At 38.4% G+C, this 10,160-nt stretch overlaps 1 long non-coding RNA gene across 1 annotated transcript; it reads left to right on the top strand.

Moving 5' to 3' along the window:
- Nucleotides 1–6,965: 6,965 nt before the first annotated feature.
- Nucleotides 6,966–9,578, top strand: LOC104915771 (uncharacterized). The gene is made up of 3 exons (XR_014880347.1): nucleotides 6,966–7,469; nucleotides 8,416–8,491; nucleotides 9,082–9,578. It is a non-coding gene; the product is annotated as an uncharacterized LOC104915771 (long non-coding RNA).
- Nucleotides 9,579–10,160: the final 582 nt, after the last annotated feature.

Below are 10,160 nucleotides of genomic sequence, written 5' to 3'. Positions count from 1 at the left end.
AGACAACCTTACATTCCCCTATGTATAAAGGTCGATGGAGCCAGGACCTTCTTCCCTGTGCAAAAAATCTGAGATGTCTGGGACTGTTTGGCTTGGAGAAAACCGAGAGAGGATCTCATTAATGCTTATGAATATGTAAAAGGTAGGAGTCAAGTGGATGGGGCCAAGCTCTTTTTGATGGTGCCCAGTGAGAGGACGAGGCTTAAACTGGAACAGAGGAGGTTTCACATGAAGTTGAAAAAAAAAAAAATTCTTTGCTGTGGGGATGAAAGAGCACTGGAGAGATTGTGGAGCCTCATTCTCTGGAGACATTCAAGACCCACCTGGACTCTTTCTTGTGCAGCCTACTCTGGGGATCCTGTGGGAGATGGACTAGATGATCTCCAGAGGCTCCTTCCAGCTCCTGTGATTCCATGATTTTTTAAAGTAACTTCTTGAAGTTATGCAAACATCTCTTACTAATGGTGAAAGATTGTAGGGACTAGGTTTTTATACACTACTCTAATGCTTCTCTGTGCCAGTTGTGTGGATGCACTGGGAATGTTTTTTCAAGCGTTTTTCTTCCTGAGCACTGATTGAACATCCTTGAGTGAGTATTTATTATATAAACTATCTGCAAGACTGTCGCTTTAAAAAAAAGAAAATAATAATAACCTGAGGCTTTCTCCTGTGTCTTTAATAGCTCGTTGCCCATTATGTGCACCCATTGGATAACTGAATTTTTTATGTTTTTGATTCTAGGATAATTGCTGAAGTCTTGGAGGATAACAAGATACCTGGAGCGGTCTGTTCTTTGGTCTGTGATGGAGCAGACATCGGGTAGGTAATGTTTCTTGTGTTTTGTGAGTATATATCTAGTGTAAACATACTATGTATTCCAACTTGCCATTGTGATATTAGCTACTAACAAGTAACTTACCAGACATTCCAGTTAAGTGAAGAAATGAAGAGACATGGATCAGTTTTCATTCTACTGCATGTAGTTACATCCAAAGAATACGGCCTACTTAAAATTTCACTCATCTTACTCTTTTTCTGATTTATTTTTTTTTTAGTCCATCAGTTTTTCAGACCATTAGAGAAGAATGAATGTCTTCAGACAAGTAGGGAAGAGTGATTCCCCATGTTCCATGCTTACACTAAGCTGCGCACCTGTGCATGGATGTGTAACATTGCTTGGAGGCTCTAAAATGTGTAAATTTCTCCGATGAAATGCTCAGCATTTCAAGAGAAGTGATATCAAAATAGATGACAGCTATTAAAGTCGTAGGGATGCTTATCTTCTTAGGGAACAGAAGAATTGTAACTGATCTCATTGTGTTCTTTGGCATGTATTTAATTGTACAGGTGACGCACTTATTATGTGGCATGAAACAGGGTGAGGAAGCTGTTTTGTCCCTCTTCTCTGAGTGATAAGAAGATTTCCTGATGGCTTTTCCATTGTTTACCCAATGTTTGGTTTACGTGGGAGGTGTGAGCAGCTTTTCCAGCTATTTACTCTTCCTGCAAATGTGGTGGCATGTCCTGTTGTGCAGGACAGCAATGGCGAGAGATGGGAGAATGGACCTGCTGTCTTTCACTGGCAGCACGGAAGTGGGCAAGCAGGTAGCACTCATGGTTCAGGAGAGATTCGGTGAGTGGGAGTCTTCTGTTTCTCTTTTTTTGTGGTTGGGAAAGGTAGGATAAACCTCACAGGATTTTAAAATACAGCTTGTTTCACCTATCTCCTCTTTTAACATTTTTTTCATCTTGCTGGAGGGAGGATGAGGAAACTCCCCAGATCTAGCTACTCTTTTTTCTTCTAGTTCAGTCACAATTCAGTTGTTGGTGGTTTTCCCCCAAGATTTCCACAAATCCATTTTACTGCAGTTAATTTGAAATTCTTGTGACTGTCTGACAGAAACTGACAAATGACAGTTTTTTGGCAAATCCATTCATGAAAAAATATCCCTTCACCTCTGCTCCTTGTAAATATGTGAGATACATCTTCAAATACCTACAATAAAAATTGCATAGGTGTGAACCAGTGCACAGTTGCAGGGATCTAAGTTTTTAGTTTTAAAAAGAATATATTGTGGACAAGATTATCCTAAATACCAACAAAACAAAACAAAACAAAAAACAACAACAACAACCCAGAATAGATTGCAAACTTTCATTCATAAGTAGATGGTGATTCCTTCTTTCAGATTTGAGATAAAGCAGTTGCTAGGGAAATAATTAAGACTGCTGAAGTATTAATTTATTCATTTTTGCATGTGTAGCATCTCCTAATCTTCATCTGCCTCATATTATTTATTCTGCAGCTTGTTTTGCTTTCTTCTTTTCCTTTCTAGTCATATTTACCTCATTTTTTTAAGGTTTTTTCTTTTCCAGCTGTTCTCCAGGTGCCATTCTTCACAGTCTGTTATAGATGTAGTATTCAATGTAATTTACTCCAGTGCAATTTGTTCACAGTGATGCCTAAAAATTTCTGCCCGGAAAAGAAAGTGGAATGAAATCTAAATCCAATTACTGATGACTTTGCTGAAATGCATACTGAATACATGTACAACTCATGCAATTTTTGTATGTTTTTATTAGGCCAAAGCCTCCTGGAACTGGGAGAAAACAGTGCCATCATTGGTAATATGCAGTGTGGAAATTTAGTCCCATAGACATTATTAGAAAATTCGTATACATATGTTTGTAACAAATTGTTCTTTTTTTTCCTTTTTTCTTTCATTGGGGCTTAAAAAGTGCTTTGTAGAATGTTCTTGTGTGATTTTATAATCTTTTTCTGTCTTAGGTGTTGCTGAGGGGCATGATTTAAGATAAAAATGAGAGTTCAAACTCATGTTATTAGTTTTGCACTGAATGGCATGCGGTTGTGAACAATGCTGCTAGTGGAATTTGACCTTAGGATCTAAACACTTGAGCACAATTTTTGGCACTGCAGAGTAAAAGGACATGTACATATATATGCACAGACATATGAGTGACATCTATGACAGTATTTGACCACTTAAAGTATTTGGAAGTAGAGCACATAGGTATTCATTTCAATAGCCTGTTTCAGGCTGTGTAGGTGACTTAAGTCCTGTTCTGATGAACAAGTAAAAATGAAATAAATACTGTAAAAATGAACATTAGAAAGAGTGAAAATAGAAACCACCTGAATACCTAAATTGCCATTCATATTTTATTAAAGCCTTTTCCTTCACTTTTCTTGTCTATATTCTGTCTATAATATTAAGCACTTTCAATAATCCAATTTGAGCAGTCTTTTTTTTTTTTTTCTTGTATAGAGCAGCATGAACTTGTTATATAGTTAGGGAAGAATGTTTATTTTTTCATACAAAAGTCCATTTTTTTTCCTGAAGTTGACTTTAAATGAAGGCTTAAACTTTACTTGCTTGGACTTTGACTCAGATTTGTCTCCCCTAAATTCTGTGGGTCTGGTTAAACTGAGTGATGTTTTGGGAATCCTCTGGGTCTTAATGTTTACTTGCTTTACTTCAAATATTTCCATATCTTCTAGCCACAGATTTCTTCAGCTTATTTTCATCTTACATTTACATTGGGTAGCTGTGCATTATAGCTACTATTTTTTTTGTGTGCCACCTGGGTACACTTCTCTTCATGCTACTAGACTTCTCATGGAGGGAAGGTGGAGAAGGGCAAGAATTTGATTGTACTTTATTGAATTAAAATGAAGCTGATTTTTTTTTTTTTTTTGCAAGCTTTGTTGTGAAAGGCTCTATACAGTAGTTCAGAAATCTGTTTATGTCCAATTGCATGTGTCTTTAATTCAGGTGTGTAAGTATGGGAGTTTTAAGGCGTTTTTGTACATAAGTCATTTTGAAAACAATGCCTCTTATTGATGTCCATGGGAACTGTAGCAAAGAGCTCAGTAACACTGTTTGGTAGAGCAGATTCTCAGGTACAACGTAGTCATCACCATTAGCTATGCATTTTTGCCAGCAATGAACAGGTGCCTGCATACCATGCTCATACAAATGTGCACCAGTGGAGGTGAGCCATTGTTTCTCAGACGTTGTGACTGCACAGTTGCTAGGAAAATGTTGCTCATGCAGTTTCTTTCATCTGCTCAATCAAATGGAAATCAGAAGACATAAAATCCAGACTCTGCAGGGGGTGTGTGAGGACAGTCCAGCCAAGAAAGCCATTTTGCTCCATGGGGCCTGGCATTCTCATGTTTCTAGAGAAAGGTTGTCTTCTCTGCTCTATCTCTAAAAGTTTGAGCCGTCCTCTTAGTCAGTGTTGTGTTGTAGCAGTCACACTGGATGGTGTGAAGGGGTTCCGAGAAATCCAGAAGGATCACTTGTTTTCTATCCCAAAAGATAGAAAGTTTGAACATCACATTACCCACTGAGGCTTACGTCTTGAACTTTGATGGGGAATTCATGCTTCACTATTTCATGGACTTCCATTTTGACTATGGTTTGTAGTGGTGACACCACATTTCATCTCTGCTAATGGTGTCATCCAGGAAATTGTTACCATCAGCTTTGCATTGGTTCAGTAGATCCTGACATACCTTGCTCCTCCTGTTCCTGTCCCATTTGTGGCACCCCCCTGGTGCAAACTCTGTGATATTCACCATCATTTCCAACACACTGAAGCTGATACTCAGCTCTGTACACAACTTCCTGATTGTAGTTCACTGACTGGGGCAAATGAGTTGTTTGAGATGCTCCTTATTTTGTGGTGTGACAGCTGTGTGTGACTGTCCTGTACATGGTGTGTCTTGGCACTGTCAGCACTGCTGAAACACACCACCTACTATGGTAGCATCCATTGTTTGGTGTCCATGAATGTTCAGCAAAGGTTGAGTGTCACTGGGTGCAATTTTTACCTCCCGGAGGGATTCAGTTACACATTTGTTTTATATACACTTCCATACCAGGTGCTGTTTTATCCGACTGCCCCTCTGCTGCCATCTGCCCCATGGCAACAAAGTGTAGTGGACTAACTGTGGGAAGGTTCAGCCTCTACTGCCATACCGCTGCCAACATGGGTCAACATAATGAAATAAGAGGCACTACTTTCTGAGCAGCCTTTGTGTGCACTCATGTGCTGTGCTATTGTTGTTATTCCTCATACTTCTTGAGCGGCTTGCTAGAATTTATTGCATGCCATTTAGTGTCTTAAATCTAGCAAATTTAGAGAGCCCTTGGCGCTTAAACACCATTTTGCACCTTTTCTCTTTGCTTTATTAACATACTGATGTTTAACTTCTGTTAAGTGTTTGAAGATGCAGACCTGAACCTAGTCATCCCATCTACTCTGTTTGCTGCTGTGGGTACAGCGGGTCAGCGATGCACAACTGCCAGATGACTGGTGTGTAAATCTAACTGAACTGGTTTGGATAGCTCTGACTTAAAAAATTAATTCCAAATTAGCTCAAAATGGGCTAAATAAAGTGGGTTTTTGTATCCTTGTTTCTTTTAAATCTTCACGATTTGCCTTCTTGGTGGTGCTCCTGTTTTCAAACTTTCTACGGTATTCATTTAAGCACAGCATTTGCTAAATATGGGCAGCACTGCCTCTACACTTCCTTTGGCACTCTTCGAAGTGCAGTAGTAGTTCAGGAGGAATGACATAGGCTTTGCTGGCTTACAGTCTTCTTACCACGTTTTCTTTAGTTCCTCCATGAAAGTATCCATGATGAAGTGGTGGGGAAGCTTGCAAAGGCCTATGCCCAGGTCCGCATCGGTGATCCATGGGATTGAAAGTAGCAGTTTCCAACTCATGGGTTTAGGAGACATTTAAGTTTGCACCTTTCTGTTTAAATTCTAAAGCGATTATAGATCAAAGATACCTAATCTTAATTTTAGCAGTTTCCTAGAGAATGGTTATAGCTAGTTTTATGCAGAATGCAAGCCCTGTAAGGGAGATAAAGAACCCTGCTATCACTGTTCATCTTGGGCAGATGAAATAGTTACTCATCAAATTTTGTAAGAATGTTATTAAACTTTACATTTTCCTGAAATAATGTATTTGGATTTTTATTTAGCTGACACTCTGTATGGTCCCCTTCACACTAAAGAAGCAGTGAAAATGTTTCTTGATGCAGTAGAACGAGCAAAACAACAAGGTGGCTCTGCAGTCTATGGCGGAAAGGTGAGTAACTTTTATTTTCCCTTCTACAGTTAATTTTCTAGGGAAAAAATGCAGTAGCATTGTGGCTTAGGCCAAGATTGTATTTCAGTTTATGTCATCAATTATGGGAAGTCAGTCACAAAATGTCCAAACTGAAGTCCTGTGCTTACAGTAATGTAGAATACCAAGAAATGGCTGAGTTTTCAGCAATTCCCCACACTGCTCTTCCATCTCAGAGGATGGTGAAAATACTGACAGCAATGTAAATGGTGACTGTCGGGCACATAACAAAGAAAAATTGCTGTTCTATTCCTAGGTTCACTGTATCAAAATTTGAGAAATGTTGAAGATTCAAAGAAGTCTCCGACACATCTTCATTATTTGCCTGAAGTTGCTTCCTGTTTATTTCCATGGAAATGACAGCAAATACAAAGAAAATAATAACACTGTTTGATAGATCAAGTTCTCACCTACAAAGCACTATTTTTCAACATATTCAACACCATTAGCTATGGAAATGGAAACTATGTTGAACCAACCACTGTGATTGGCCTTGCCCATAATGCGCCCATTGTCCACACAGAGACATTTGCTCCCATACTGTACGTGCTGACATTTAAGGTAAAATAGCAAAGTGAATTGTGCCTGGTGTCAGGGATTTCAGGAGAGCATTTTCCGATGTGTGCTGTGTATATATGCAGTTTTCTTGACAGTTGAAGAAGCTGTTGTTCTGCACTGTAATGGCATATCTCCTCACATAGCTACGTTTATGCGTGTTCTGTGAAGAGCACTGATATTGAGCTAAGTCTGTGCAGGAACAGATCTTCTCATTTACGTCAGCCTGCTTTATAGCAAGTTTTGTCTTTCTCTGCATTGCTGGGGATATCCTATCCTTGATTTGTTACAAATGTATTTGCAAAGTGGTATTCTGCTTATTTGCATTACACCTGCAGTATACTGCAATTTCCTTAACAGTGCTTATTTTTAATTATTTTGAATAGATGTGCTTCAACTATTGTTATTCCTTCTTTCTAGGAGGAAGAGGAGATATTTGCTTGAAATAATGAAATAAAACAAGGTCTTTCCAGCAGTATCTTTACCAGAGATTTGGGAAGGATTTTTCGCTGGCTTGGATATAATTAAAAATATTTCTTTACAGTATTTAAACTTGATGTATTTTGTTTTGTTTCTATACCTACATATGCTGCTAGCTGAACGTTGTTTAGCTCTTGTTTTATAAAAGGAGTCTTTGCTGATCCTGATCAGTAGTTGTCTTATCTTTGTCCACAGACCACGGGGATCTGACTGTGGCATTGTGAATGTCAGCATCCCAACGAGAGGGGCAGAGACTGGCGGTGCTTTTGGTATGTTACTTTCAGTGTATGCTTCTTCTTTCTATAAACAGTGAAATCTCTAGTGCCAGATCTAGTGACTTGACATTATTCCTGAGCTTTCGTTTTTCAATGACTCTTCATTTATCTAATGATGTTATTAGCTTTTCGTGAAAAGAAAAACTTCAGACGGAGACCAAGTTAAAGCATTATAAAATTAGTTTAACTTGGGTCTCATTATCTTATTTTTTCAAGGCTTTAATCAATCCATGTAAATAATTAATCTGAAGAAAGGAATGAAGTTAATTTGAATTGCACTGCTGTAGCAGAAATGAGAAAAATGACTGGAGGTAGTTGGGGTCCATCTTGTAAAAATACGTGTGTTTGATTTTTGAGTACTGCATGTATCTTTTTGTTTCTTTCATTAAGGTGTAGTAACTGAAAAGTATGTTCAAAACAGGGACACGGCTGAGTGGAAAACTGTCTAAATCTAAGTTTTATTTAAAACAGTCTTGAACACATTTTTTGTATATGTTTGCATATGCACACAAAAACTAAAGCATAGACTGCTTTGTGAGAACTTCCCAAGATTTTTGTCTCATTTATTTTTTGAGTACACTAAGGAAAGTGGAGGAGGGAAGCAGAGATATTCATCTGATCATTTGAACAGCACAAGAACCAGCACATTCTAGTACAACTGTCTCATGTTTAAAGAAAATATCTTTAAAACAACATCCTCTGTCGCCAGCATGGTGAGATTTTCAATTTCAGGCAGGTGGTTTTTGACTCAAGAAGGGAAGAGAGAACTAACTGTATGAGTTGTATGTAGTGGTGACTTGGTAGTTTATTTCAGGCTTAGAACAAAGGATAGGGAAGTTTATTCCATGAGTTTTTACAGTTGTTGAACCTCCTTGAGTTAATCCAGGTTCCCATGCTCCAAAAAAAATTTTGTTTTCATTTATAACCTTTTTTCCTACAGGTGGTGAGAAGCATACTGGTGGAGGAAGAGAATCTGGAAGTGATTCATGGAAGCCTTATATGAAAAGGTCAACGTGGTAAGATACATTTCTCTTTTCAAACAAATACAAAATTACATACAGACTTGCTAAAGCCCCCCAAAATCTCTGACTACAGGACGTTATCTTCACTAAATGTGAGATAATCACGTAAAAGTGCAATTTTTCTATCTTAACATGTAAGGAATCGTGTCTGTGTTCCCAATGGAGAATGATTTCATTAAAGACATTATTTATTCCTTAAGATAAACATGTCCTTTTACAGAGCAGGATGGTTTCTAGGATCAGGAAATATAAATTACTCTTTAAAAATTGTTTTTGCTTTATAATGCTTTTTCTTTTGCCTGATGTTTAACAATGAGATAACTGAAACTTTTCAGAAAATACGTGAATAGGAACCACAGAGAGAGGGGCCAGTTTTGCCTGTGCGTGGGTGACTTATTGAAGTGTTGGATATCTCTCCATGAATCTTGTGAAGGTATCTTCTAGCAGTCAGGCATTGCTATTCCCTCTTGCTATCTCCTGCATTTTCCTGTGCTGACTCGGTTACCATGGTCAGAAGCTGTGTGCATAGGAAGGAGGCTGCATAATCCGTCTCGCTGATCTCTAACAAATTGTTTCTCTTCCAGTACAATCAACTACAGCAAGGATTTACCTTTGGCTCGAGGAATCAAGTTTCAATAACAACCTTATGAATGACTGTGCCCAGGAACTCTCCTAGCATTTCAAAACCACGTACCTTCTAAAACTCGTGGTGAGGAAAATGGTCTGAAATTCAGCTACTAACAATGCTAATTCTGTCAGAAAATCAGATACTCTCAGAAAATGTGTAACTTCTGATGTATGAAATCACTACTTCAGTCTTCAAATGTGGAATACAGAATATTTGGGGAGAAGGGGAAGTAACTGGAGTTAATAAACTTGGATTGAGGTGGCCTGGATAACCTTCCGTTGCCTTATCACTGTCCTTCACTGTCTCTATCCCTCGCCTCCTTACCGTTTTCCCATTTGGTAGATCTGTGCTTCGAACTACACGTTGAGTTTTGTACAGATACCTAGTGCTCTGTGGGTGGACAGTACGGGGCTATTTTTCAATGCATAAATAAAACCTACATTTTGTGAAGCCTCTTGGGTTTCTAAGTTTTTTTGCTCATTGTTTTGGAGCAGGAGCATTCAGCAGGCTGGCCGCTTTTACACACTGAGCTGACGGCGAGGAGAAGTGTCATTAGGCTCAATGAACCACTTCAGTTTTCCTGCCTCTCCTTCAGAAAGCAAACTTTAACTCCATACAGCATTACAGCAATCATGCTAAACTATTTTTTAAGTTTAACTTGAAATTTTGATCTAACAATTCTTAATAAAACCATCTTTTGAAAAGCTTTGCAGAGGACTCTCAGCTTCAAATACTTTTGTAAGTACATAAAGTGCATGTTATAAATAACCCCACTGTATGCACTTTCTGTAGACAGATAACAGATAACAGATTTTCTCTGTAGGGAGGTTGTGATTTCAGGCTGACTTGTGCTGAGTGCACAAATTATGATTCCATAGACCATGTTATCTGTATTGACATTCGACTACTATGGCAGTGCAAGCAATAATGGTAACATTTAATCTGCTTTCCAAGCAAATCATGGCTTGGAGCTACTGGTGTATGCAACATAATGGAACTTGCAGCTATAATACAAATTCTCCCAGCATCTTCCAT

This window comes from Meleagris gallopavo, chromosome Z (assembly GCF_905368555.1).
Source record: "Meleagris gallopavo chromosome Z, MGAL_WU_HG_1.1, whole genome shotgun sequence".
NCBI classification, from domain to species: domain Eukaryota; kingdom Metazoa; phylum Chordata; class Aves; order Galliformes; family Phasianidae; genus Meleagris; species Meleagris gallopavo.
Note: the sequence above shows the minus strand (reverse complement) of the source record. Positions and strands in the feature narration are given on the sequence as shown.